This window comes from Haliaeetus albicilla, chromosome 1 (assembly GCF_947461875.1).
Source record: "Haliaeetus albicilla chromosome 1, bHalAlb1.1, whole genome shotgun sequence".
Lineage (NCBI taxonomy): Eukaryota > Metazoa > Chordata > Aves > Accipitriformes > Accipitridae > Haliaeetus > Haliaeetus albicilla.
Window position 1 is genome coordinate 20013860 of NC_091483.1, and position 12857 is coordinate 20026716.

Genomic DNA, 12857 nt, shown 5'->3' on the forward strand with positions numbered 1-12857 from the left:
GATTGTTTCAGTCTTGCCCTGTCACACACAACACTGTGTTTTACATTTGCAGCCTCAGAAGTCATGAAACTTAGGACGCCCCAAACACAGTTACATAAAGCACAGATCCTCTCAAGTTCTTAAACACGTAATATGGGTCACAGACAACCAAATCCTAAAGCATGATCCTCAAAACTCTAAAGGTAGTTTTAGATAATGTCTGTGCTGTGCAATGCTGAGTTACCTCAGCGCTAGGTCAAAGGCACTGAGAGATATGTTTTGCATACATAGATAGCCCCATGCTTATCTGCTATCTTGGAGCCCAGCAGTGGTACAGCTGTTAGCGCAGCTCTGTAGTAATATTTTTGGGAAATGGAATTTTCTTCATTCAGCAGCTAACTCGAGGATCTCTGGACAATACCAAGTGACACAGTGCAAACCTATACTCAGTGCATTACACCTTCTTGGCAAGATACAACCATCTGGCATTCAGTCTCTATCTGAAGCCTCCTCAAGGTACGTGTTTATGCTTCTGTGGGATCTCTCCCTGTAGGCATATTTGACACACACTGATTTAGCTGAGCTTAGCACACAAAGCCACAGTTACTCAACACCCAGAAATCCTTTTCACCCAAGCTTATGTCCTGTCTCTGAGCTGTCAGGTCATGATTTCTCTTTTGGACCAAGTGAACTTCATTTTTCCCCCTGAAGAATAACACTGGAAAAAAAAAAATCAGCTATGTAAGCTTTCACAGATGGCTCTTTAGTCATATATCTGCTTCTCTTTCTCTCTCTCTCTTTTTTTTTTTTTAGAATTGTTACTATCAGGGAATAGCAGTATTTTTAAATTAGTTTTTCAGAGGGGAGTCCTGTTCTCATAGCATCCCATCTCTATCCCTTGCCTGACTGGCCACAGTTGGAAACTATTTCTTAGTTTATTAACATTAATTCTGGATACAAGATTGTCCTGGGTTCAGCTGGGATAGAGTTAATTTTTACAGGAACCTGGGAGGTGGCGGGGGGCACAGCCAGGACAGCTGACCTGGACTAGCCAAGGAGCTATTCCATACCATGTGACATCATGTTCAGTATATAAATGGGGAGCGGGCGAGGGGGGGGTCTCCCGACTTTCGGTGGGGGAAAGTGGCGGAGCGTTGGGTTCCGGGTGGTGAGCAGTTGTACTGTGCATCACTTGTTTTGTATATTCTTTTATTAGTACCGTTGTTGTTGTTGTAGTAACTTCTCTTTTTTTTGTGTTGTCCCAGTAAACTGCCCTTATCTCAACCCTCGAGGTTCCGTTTTGTTGTTTTTTTTTCTTTTCTCTCCTCCGATTCTCCTCCCTACCCCACCGGAGGGGGTTGGGAGGAGTGAGCAAGCGGCTGCGTGGTCCTTTGTTACCAGCTGGGCTGAAACCACAACAAAGATGTATTAAAAATAGACAGCAGAAAGATACATGAAAATAAAGTCCAGTTTTAAGAACCTATGTTTTAATTTGTTGTGTTTCTCGGTTTAGTAAGTCAGCCTTTACAGCAAGGAGATAAAGTATCGAAGTCTTACAGATCCCTTAAAGCCAACCAACCAAGTAGCTTAGCAACCATCCAGGCTGTAATCGACAGGGAACCAAATTGTTCCCTGACATTGTGTAATTCGTGCTGAATTAAAAGAAGACAATAAGGCTTACATACCAATCGGGAAGGGGGAAGAGACATATTGAAATTTAGCAGATGCCTTGTGTAAATAACAAGGCTTGCTTAAATGGTGCGTAAAGGTCACGGGAAAAGGGCAACGGCTATAACTTACTAGCTAAGGAGGGTAAAGAACAACAGCTATAACTTACTAGATAAGGAGAGAAAAGACAACAGCTACGATTTACCAGATAAGGGGATTAATTCTGCCAAGACTGTACTTCTCCACATCAAAAGACATTCTACATCAAAAGACACTCATCCCTGAGAAGATCGACCGAATCTGCCTAGTAACAAACCTGCACAAGTGAAGAAAGAGGAAGCAGGACAAGGCGGAGACTTACAAGAAAGGGGTGCATGAACTGTATATAAGAAATGTAACAATAACATAAAGTTGCGAGCCGTTGGTAGAGCGCGGACTCCCCGGCTGCCCAGCGCTGCTTGCTTGCTATTCTCAATAAATATATTGTTATATAAAAAATTGGCTTTGTCGGTATATAACACAGGCTTTATTCTTTTGTTGTAGATTATTTTAAATGATCACTAATACTGCTACGAAACTTCCAATTCCATAGCTTCTACATTGCCTAACTTCAGATACAGTCCAAAGCTTGGGAGTCTGAGGTCCCTTTCACTACTAATATGCATCATGCAGCATAGCATACACAGGCCAGTCCTTTGTGTTCTTAAGTTATTGTTGCAGAGCTAAGGAGATGGCTGAATAAACTTAATTAAATACATAAGGAGACTAATCAGATTTCCATTTCCTAAAATGTAATTCCTGACCAGTGCAATTTTATAAACATTAACTGCATTTTCTAGAAGATGTTTTCTGATTCTACAATTGCTAACCCAGCAAGCCAGTATAGTTTTAAATTCAAGTCTTTAAGAGAACCCAATCACATAAGTTATTTTATATTTACTAACAGAACAGAGGGAAAGCATTTACCAGAACAGTCACAGTGGATCGCCAGGAATCCAGCCTCAAAGTCTCTCCACATTCAGCAAAAGGTAACCTCTTTCTGTCATCAGAGATTATACATCACACATGTAAATCACTACTTGCAAGGACTTAGTAGATACATGTATCTGAGGGCAGGAAGGGAGCACTGTGCCAAAACCCCCCAATGACAGCAAAACTAAACAATGGTGTCTTTGTGGGTTTCAGGCCTGATCAAACTATTGCGGAAGTCAATGGGACCGTTTCCGGTGGTTTCCAGGGACATTGGATGAGAGCCACAATACATTACAAGCACTATCACTAACTCTCAAAACCAGAAATAAGAGCACACAGGCATTAGCTTCTCATTTAGAATAGGAGTCTGTCCACTGATTCCTCCTACCTTTTTACAGAACAGAGTGATGAGCTTGCTGCAATCCCCAGCACTTGTCGCAGGAAGCTGGGAGGTAAGATTTCCTACAACTTCTTAAGTGTCAAGCTTTCATCTTGAAGAGAACCAACCTGGGGAAGTAAAGCAGCTCCCAGGCTGGATGTTGTGGACATACAATGTAGAAAATACGAGGCCAATAAAGAATAAAAGTGGGCACTACAATAGAAGGCAAGGAGAAAACTGCAAAACACAAAGCTCTGACAAACTTGTTCCCATCAGACCATTGGCTGTGTGCCTGTGGTTCCCGAGGCCCACTGGGAAGCCCCCTTCTTAACCCTCTGACCAAGAGGTCTGTCTGTATGGGTCAGTTTGTCTGATCTCAGCCTTCTAGAAATTGCTCATGGCTAGCAGTGTCTCTGCCACGTACATACAGGTTAGTACCTTTCAAACACATGGATGGATTTGGGGAGGATTGCTTGGTTTTTTGTATTCAGAGAAATAGCCACTAAGGCATTGCTGAATTGGAATTTTCTGAGATGTATCTATGCAAAACCTAAAATGTTTTGGGTTGATCAAAACTAGTGCGCTCTGGGCAGTTCAGCACATCATGTAACCATTTCAGCTGTTTGCTACTGAATTTTCACCACCTCTGACCTCTGTGAAATACATGGCAGGGTGTGGGGAATAACAACCCAAACCCATTAAATAGTTGTATTTTAGATAATAATGATTATCCTCATTTTCCCATGGACGGTGTTCTGGTTCTTTCTCAAACAGGCCAGCTCAAACAGCAGTGTTACTTAGTTGGGCATTTTTGCTTTTAAACCCCCCCAAATAAATGTGCATCTCCTCATAAACATAGCATATGTGTATTCTGTGTGGAACTGTAAACCTCCAGCCACTCATTCTCAGATAAGCATGGATTTATAAAACACCTTCCTGCTTTTCAGCAGAATTGTGTTGTATTCAGGAAAAAAGGAAATCCTAGAATTATTATGCAGATCTATAGAGGTGAACTTGGCATGCAGCATGAGAGTCCAGCTTTCAACTTTGCAGTATGTAACTGGGAAAACTATTGAGCTATTTAGCTGTGGGGCTGGAGGCGGAGGGCATTTTCAGTTGGCTAGCTGTGCTTGCTTTTGTGCAGGATAGTTATTTAAGAAGACTTTGTACTTCCCAGGGCATGTATTTCTTTAATAAGGTCTTTCTTAGATTCTAACAGCCTGTAAAACATTCCTAGCCAACTCTTTCCAAGTTCTCAAGTCAAGCTTTAAGCAAAATCAGACCAAGACTCACCCTTACTGCTCCACAGGCAGAGAGGCACTACAAACAAAGAGACTGAAACAAACCTGAGGGAAAGCATGTAATGGGAAAGCATGTAATGGGAACATGTATTCCTGCACAGAAGGGGGTATGTGGCAGCACTGTGCGAGACATATATATATATATGCTGTACGGGCCAGAGCTGGTGGCCAGGTAGGAAGGAAGGAGCTGGTCCTGCCTTTTCCTCTCTCTCTGAATTCATGGAGAGCAGTTCCTCCAAAATCTGAAGCAGGATCACTCTGATCTGTATTACATAGGAGACTGCACTAGTTCAGAATTTGGAAGGACAGGGTGATGGCATTTCTCAGGAATTGTTCTGCCTGCCTCTGCTTCCCATTGAAGGGCAACTTTTTTATGTGCCAAGAGGAAAGGAGATAAGCTTTGGTACATGGCATTGAACCAGAAAAGGGAAACATGGTTATGAGAGAATAGCAAGCCAATAGACTCATTTTCACCGTGAAACTGTCCTGGAATGCATGCCTAGCATACACTTCAGCAGCACTTGCGTGCAAATTTTGGTTGTTTTTTTTTTTTTTTCAAATTGGCCTGGAAAATGTAGTTTTCACAGAAGCTGCTCTCTAATGGCATAAGAATAGTCAGGGACCAACTATAGCAAGAAGAATCACTATTCTCATATGCTGCTTGATAAACGAGTGGAGCTGGCACTGAAGGATTAGCCACCCCGCAGAGCCATCAGCTCTTGCTGACCCCTGCGGTTCTCCTCTGCCCAAGAAGATGAAGCAAAGCACAGCCAGAGCAACTCACGTCAGCAACGCTGCATCAGAGCCTGGCAGCTGCTTTGCGCAGTCACTGTGAACTGCCCAACCTACAATAAACTCTGCTGCTGGCCTACCATTCAATACCAATGGAGCGCACATCCCCATTTTTATTGCAAAGCTTGCCTTCTCCCCTTTTCTTCCAGCGCATCGTTTCACGGCGGCAAAACCCTCACGCGTGCGGCTGCCTCCCCTCAGCGCGTCGCGTTGCCGACGCTTCTTAAAAGGCGGCCCTGGCACTACAGCTGCTGCAGCACAGAACTCCTGCCCCCTCAGGTACAGCGTGGGCCCGGTGAAAGGCCCAGAGAAGCCACAAACGCGGTACCGGCCCAGGCACGGACCAAACCCTTCCTTCTCGGAACGGGGGTCGAGGAGGGGAGAAACGCTGGATCCTTCCCAACGCCCCAGGCGGAAGGAGCGTTAAACCGAGGAGCCTGGCCGCAGCGCGCTGCGTAACGCGGAGCCCCTCACGGCCGCCGGTGGGGCGGGGCAGCTTGCCGCCCACGCGCGAGGCAGCGGCCCGCAGCCCCAACGGCCGCCCCGCCCCGCCCTCCCCGGCGCATGCGCTCCGGCCCGCCGCCCTGCCCCGCGCGGGCGCGCCCGTGTCCCCCCCCTCATCCCGGCCGGCCGGCCCTCCGCCGAACCCCGGCTGTCGGCGGCAGCGCAGGTGAGCGGGGGCGGGCCCCGGGAGGGAACCGCGTCTCTCGTCCCAGCCGGCGGGGCTGCTGCTGCCGCCGCCGCCCTCCCCCCAGCCCCTTTCCCCGCAGCGGCAGGGCTGCACCCCGCTCCCGGGCCCCTCGCCGCCATGGTGGGTTGCCCCTGCCTTTATGTAACTCGCCCCCCTCCCCTCAGGTGTCACGGGAAGCGGTCCTGCTTGCTTTGGCGCGGGCGGGCGGGCTGGTTTGTCCCGCTCCTTGCAGTCCCCCGCGTCCGTTCTCGACCCCTGAAACGCCCCTGGCCACCTCACAACGCGCCGACGGCGGGAGGGGGGACGGCCCGGACCCCGCTCCCGTGAGGCGCTCCTTCGGCCGCGGGGCGGGGGACGGTCGCGGGCCCGGCTCCCTTTCATTGCAAACGGTTATTGCCGCGGCCGGCCTCGGGGACCCAAACCGAGCGTGGATTTCTTGTAGGTTAACCTAGAATTGGTGGAAACCACCCAGAGCTGGATTGCGCCCCTTGCAAGAGCGCACAAGGGTGGCACGCTGCCTGGGCTAGCCTCAGCATCAGAGGGCTCATTCTTTGGGAGGCACCCGTGGGGGTCCTGTGCTCACGGAGCTCTTAGTTGCAGTTCAAGCACAGAGACAAAACCGCACAAATAAACTGAGCTGGGAGTGCACACATTTCAAGATGGTGCATGAAATTCACTACTGTGGAGACCGCAGCCCAAGAAGCTAGCACTCTGGTCAGCTTACTGGTGGACATCTTGCAATGGATAACAAGTAGAGTCACTTCAGTTATCCCAAACCAAATATTTCTTGTGTTAAAAAAACAGCAAGAAATTACCTCTTGCTGCTGGAGAGAGCTTCAGGAGTTCCTAACCTCTCCTTCCTTCTCAGATAGATGAGAATTTCAGATGCTACAACTCCACCAGCTCTTTATATTGCCCGCCTGAGTGTCCTTCCTGCTTTGATAGGTTCCACCTTCCCATCTCCACTCAAGCCAGTTGCTTACTGGCTGCTGGGAAGTCTCAGTTAATCAAGCTCTTACCCATAAGGGGTGTGGAGGTAGTTCACAAACCAGATAGAGCCTCCTAGTTCGTAGATCTGCATTTCCTCCTTTGCCTAGTCACTCCTATGTATTCTGCAGTAGTAAAAGTTATAAAACTCAGAGATACCTGGCTTTCTGTGCCTGTTGCAAATGCTTCTGGAAGTACAATCAAACAATTTGCACATGTGACTGTAGAAAAGTACCACAGCAGGTAAAATAGCTCATCAACTGTTAATAAGCTAAAACCACAACAGGTATGTCACATACGGCTTTGATTGCTTGTAACTGAGGTTAAGCTGCAAAAGGTTCAGCCACCTTCTTTAAGCAATTGGGTCTGAGGTTTTTGAGTTAGTTTGGGCTGATTCCCCTATAATCTGTGTGAACTCACTGTGTAATGTAAGAAGTGTATCGGCTTTGTAACATGCCAAGATTGTACCTATAGTATCTGTGCAGCATGTGATTAGCAGTGTACTTACGACCTTGTTTATTTTATAAATTGTTAGTGAGATGTCAGTAGCCTGGCATCCAGTTTTCTAGCTGGCCATTTATTTGTAAAAGCAAGTTTAATCAATGTGGTCACAAGAAGACACAATCATTGTGTAATTACTGCCAGTAATTTGATGCAAGGCAGCATAGTACCATGCTAGCCAGTGTCTTAGTTCTTCCTCAGCAGGCTTCACCAAACAAATTTTGTAATAATAATTTCCTGCATCAATAGTTGTAGCTTCTTGGGTTGTGAAGCCTTTTATCTTGTGTTACCTCTGCCCCCTCCTGATTTCAAACAGATTTTGAAGGAGCCTTACAGCTCTGGGACAAAAGGAAAATGATATTGCTTTATGGTTTGAGCCATTTCACTTGTGAGTGTAACATGAGGCTGCAGCCTCAGTGAATCTCGACTCTAAATGAGAGAATATGATGACGGTTGGCAGCTAAGGCAGAGAGCTCTGAGAGGATGGGGCTGGTGGGTATATGGGAAATGGTGTTTGGCTACAGCTCTAGGATGCGCTGGTGGGTGCCATGCCTTGATTTATGTGTCCAGGATTAAAGGGCAGCTGGCAAATGAATTAGAAATTATTTTGCTCTCTGTTAACACTTCCCAGGAAGGGCTGGACTAAACACTGCTGTGGAGACCATTTAACTATTGTTATTTTAAATCAGGTCCACCAGAGGAGACAATAGTGTCTCTCCTTGGTAAGGGCCTGTTCTGTGTTCTTAGGAATGTAAAGTACTAGTTAAAATTTTTATTACATATCTACCAACACTTCACTATGGTCCCAATAATTGGACTCATTTGCAGTGTTTTTTCTTTTGTGTTCTACTTTTTGGATATTGCCAAGGTTACCTTGCATAAATAAATCACTCAAGTGCACCTGGATCTGTAAAGCAGAGTCCTTCTTCACTGTTTTGGGTCTTCTGATATGTTTTGCTGATTGTTCTGAAGCAAAAGTAAATCAAGCAGAAGTAAATCATGGCATATTAGGTTGTCTGGTTTTGATTACGCAAAATTGAACAAAATTGTCAACCTGTCATCCCATAAAGCCCAGAAGACAGTTGGCCTTTCTGGTGTTTGATGGAAACTGGGATTAAACCTCAGTAGAACTTTGTTGAGCATAATCATGTATTAGATCAAAGGAAGCAGGGAAGAAGCTATCTCAAAACAGGATTAAGGGATTGCCAGGCAGAATTATTTCCAAAGTGAGATTTTATCTGTCTGTGCTTTTCATGCTCTACAAAACACCTTTTCTGTCACATTTTTCCAAAAAAGAGCAGTCCACATTCACTGTTTGTGCGTCTATAGCACCAATGGGGTTTTAGTTACAGAAGAAGATAAAAGATGGTGCCAGCTGTACCCATTTCACTGTTTTCTGAACTACCTGTGTGACAGGTAACACAGAACAACAACACATGTCAGTTTTTGCTACAAAGAACCTTTGAAATTCTGAAAGGATCTGGAAATTTATATTCATGTTGCCTTAAGAAAATTTTTAATGAATTTCTACAAAAGGAAGCCTGGTGGTTTTAAACAAGCTAAACCAGTTAGATATGTGGTTTCTGATTTTTTTGTTTCCTGTTAAATTAACTTTCTGCTGAAAAGTACAGTAGGCTTAGGCTTGTATTACAGTGTGTAACTTGAACTTTCCCATGTTTTCCAACCTTGTCTGATTTGACCTAATTAGCATGGGCATCTGAGCAGTTTTGCCTGAGGTTGCAATAACTCCTGTGACAGAGTTGGTGAATGGAGAAGGGGAGAGCACTGATGTTTTTCTACGCTATTTTGTCAGTTTTTCCCCCCCATGTTCCTCCTTGGTGATGCAGCTGTAACCAAACTGAACAGCGAACAGCTGCTTGTGCAGTCCCTGCCAAAGCTGCTGCTGGGCTGCAGTTTGCACTGCCGCTGCCTCCTGCCCTTCCCACTTCTGTCCCTCTGTCTCTTCCTCAGCTCTGCCAGCTGCCCTCTTTTCCAATGTTCAGGTTTTCTTAGTACAACACGAGACAACAACTAGCCTTGTTCTGTTAGTGTCCTGGTTTCAGCTGGGATAGAGTTAATTGTCTTCCTAGCAGCTGGTACGGTGCTATGTTTTGAGTTCAGTATATGCAAAGAATGTTGATAACACACTGATGTTTTCAGTTGTTGCTAAGTAGTGTTTAGTCTAAAGTCAAGGATTTTTCAGCTTCTCAAGCCCAGCCAGCAAGAAAACTGGAGGAGCACAAGAAGTTGCACAGGACACAGCCAGGGCAGCTGACCCAAACTGGCCAACGGGGTATTCCATACCATGTGATGTCACATCTAGTATAGAAACGGAGGGGGGGGGGCAGGGGGGACATGGCCGCTCGGGGACTAACTGGGTGTCGATTGGCGGGTGGTGAGCAACTGCCCTGCGCATCATTTGTACATTCCAATCCTTTTATTACTACTGTTGTCATTTTATTAGTGTTATCATTGTTAGCTTCTTCTTTTCTGTTCTATTAAACCGTTCTTATCTCAACCCACGAGTTTTACTTCTTTTCCCGATTTTCTCCCCCATCCCACTGGGTGGGGGGAAGTGAGTGAGCGGCTGCATGGTGCTTAGTTGCTGGCTGGGCTTAAACCATGACAGTTAGCTACATTAAACTGGAGAAGATCTCGTCACTGCATATGCTTATCTAATCTTGTGGTCAGCAGCACCAGCGTGTCATCAGGCTCTGTATTAGACAAGTTAGTTTTACACAGCCACACATAAAAACTCGTATATATTTATATGCCTGCAGTCTGTTTGTACTCAAGTCACTTCCAAAACCTCCCTGTTCATAGGGCTACAAACTTTGCATTTACAGAAGGCAAATTTCTCGTCTCCTTCAATTAAAAGGCCTTTTTGTTTTCTGAGTGAGGCTAACTGTCCTTCTCTGTACAGACCATGATGTGATTTTTTGTTCATCTTGTGGGTTGGTAACCAAAATTACATACAGGATACTTGGTGAATCTTCACCTGTGTCTTGATTTCTCCTGGACTTCTGCGTTCTTTTCTCCAACTTACTTCAGTACCACTGCTCATAAAGAGCATTGGATTTACGGGTATCATAATACTTCTCACCTGAACATTGCCTAGTTGTGGTTATAGTGGGGGTCTTGGTTTTGTTTCTGTTCTGTATCACTGAAATGTCTTCCTCCCTTGTGTCAGTGGAAGAATGAGGACAATCCCCTCTTTCTAGGGCACTGTCTCCCAAGGTATGTGACAGGTGGAACAGGCCATGTACTCCAACATCTAGGTTGGCTCGTCGGCCAGCATTCCTGGGGTTTAATTTCATGACACAGGAAAAAAGAGCAATGTTCATTCATGTCCTGCCACTGTCTAATGTCTTCATTTCTCTTTGCTTCAAAATTATATTTGAGGTATTTTACCTATACTGAACATAAGTACTCTATGTGACTTGACTTGAGTAATGTTACACTTAATTCAGTTTCAGACTTAGCTAGAATGTCTGAATCAAAATCGCTTCACTTCAGGGTGTTACTGTTATCTGAACTGTAGCAGATGTAAGATAACATGCTTGTGCTCTGACCTCCCATCCCTGCTTGCTTTTCTAAGTTTGATAGTGAGGAATAGCTAGGAGGGGATCCTCGGTCCCTTGCCTGAGGACCAGAACACCAACTCTGGGGTCTGGAACAGCTGCACTCTGGGAACAGCAGACGCAATCAATATTTCTAAATATTTAACTTGAACAAGAAAATTGCTGGCCTGCTCTCAGCAAACAATGGTGAGCTATAAACAATGTGTGGTTTGTTTTTTTATTCAGACAGTTACTCCTTCATTGAAAGTGTCAAACAGCTGTCTACAAGGAATAACAGATGATGTTATGAATGAGGCACTTCCTTTAGTTTCCTTAGAGTCAGTCACTTTCTGTGATGGCCACTTACACTCTTAGTGTAGTTGAAATACTAGACTGTACCGAGGCTGGAAGACTTAATTGCCAAGATGAAAAGGGAGCACACGTTACTGAGGTTTTGAACGGCCATGGCAGTGTTTCGTCCTAGAGAGGGAAATAACTCTTGTGTGTGTCCAAGTGTGCAGCATTCACCCAGTACTAAACTAACCTCAAGTAGTTGGATGTTATTGTTGCATTACTGTTGATTTGGGGAGCAAATCTGTAAATGGCTCTTCTCTCCGTTTGTGGATTCTTAGTACATAATTAACAGAGCATCATGCACGCTAACCTAAATGCTGATCAATCCTCCTAGCTAGTGGTTCTTAAACTAGTGAACTTCTATATAATTAAAGATGTGAAAATACAACTTCAACTTCTTGCCCTTTTCATCTGCTGTCCCTTCAGGCTGTGTAATAACAAACCTATGTACAATTCCATTTCAAGCTGGAAGGAGGAGTAGGGTTGGACTTGAAATATACTGATGTTCATGACTTCTGTGTGACCTTCAGATTTCCAGAGTTTAGTATCTTGATTCAAGTGCTACTAAAACTCATTTCTGTTCTGTGTAAAATCTGAGAACAGTAAAAGCCTATAGCTAAGCATTCAGATCAGCCCAAACCAGTATTTTCTGCAAGTGGAACATCTGTTCTCTCCTTCTGTCTGGATTGTGATCAATTCTATCACACACTGCAATACATTATCTTAATATTGTGTTTTACATCTGTAATATTACTTCTTTTCATGTTTAACTCTAGTAGTGCATCATGTTGGTAAGACTGGCTCTTGACTTACCTTAAACCTCTGATTGTGAAAATCCCTTGATTTTTCAAATAGGTGATATAATTCATAACTGCTGTTTCTCAAGCCAGATACAATTAACAGCCAACTGGATATATACAGTGACCTGGCTCTCCACAGCTAGTTTTACAACTGTCTTATGGCTATAGCTGGTACTTTCCATAGTAGATGATGATTTGTTTGAAGACTCAAACTGTGAGATGCTGTAATTAAGACAAGTGGAGGATTTGTGGATGGATATCTAAAAAGATTTGGATGATGTATCACAGAAGCTCCTGAAGTGGTGACTTGGGAGAAGAATAAAAATATTACCTACGATATTATTATCTGTCACAAAGTCTCATCAAAATTAAACTGAAGTGTGTCCGACTATTGCTATCTGAATATTTCCTTAAGGTTATATTAAACATGTTAATTTTTAACATGTCGCAGAAACTTCTTTTTACTTGAGCAGCAGTAACTGACTTGTTCTCATGTTCCCATACACTTATTTGATATTGCCATACTGGGAGCTCCATTGTACATATGATTCCCCTATCTACGGCTATGTGCCTGAGTAACGGCCTTGGTCTCCTTTGGTGTGATTTCTGGCTTCTTCCCCTGAAATATCAAGTGTGTACTTAGTATGTACTAAATATATAAATACAAATACGTGCTCAACTTCTTTTCTTACAGGTGAGAGCTCAGCATCTCCAAGAGCTTCTTTTGATACAAGCATCAGATACAGATGAAAGATATTGCTTAAAATCAGTTATGATTGGCTTTTGTGTTATTGCTCAGTTTTTTTAAAACATAAAAAAAAGCCACCCCAGCAGCAGTGATTTATCTTAAGACTCAAGGGTTTTGTGTTGGTG

The 12857-nt window shown here is 44.4% G+C and overlaps 1 protein-coding gene and 1 long non-coding RNA gene across 4 annotated transcripts in view; one reads left to right on the forward strand and one right to left on the reverse strand.

The window, feature by feature from the left end:
• Positions 1–6714, reverse strand: LOC138685088 (uncharacterized). 2 transcript variants are annotated; one of them, XR_011324313.1, is made up of 4 exons: positions 5172–5573; positions 3008–3126; positions 2614–2686; positions 1–1385 (listed from the first exon to the last, which is right to left on the reverse strand). It is a non-coding gene; the product is annotated as an uncharacterized lncRNA (long non-coding RNA). The 2 variants fall into 2 exon arrangements; XR_011324314.1 differs by lacking the exons at positions 3008–3126; positions 5172–5573 and adding an exon at positions 6598–6714.
• KLHL8 (kelch like family member 8) overlaps positions 5670–12857 on the forward strand; it is a 26443-nt gene continuing 19255 nt past the window's right edge. Inside the window, exon 1 of one of the 2 annotated variants that reach the window (XM_069781247.1) lies at positions 5670–5761. The gene's annotated coding sequence lies outside the window, so the exon portion shown is untranslated. Of the gene's footprint in view, positions 5762–5800; positions 5924–12857 lie in introns of those variants that run through there. The other variant, XM_069781259.1, reaches the window with a different exon arrangement.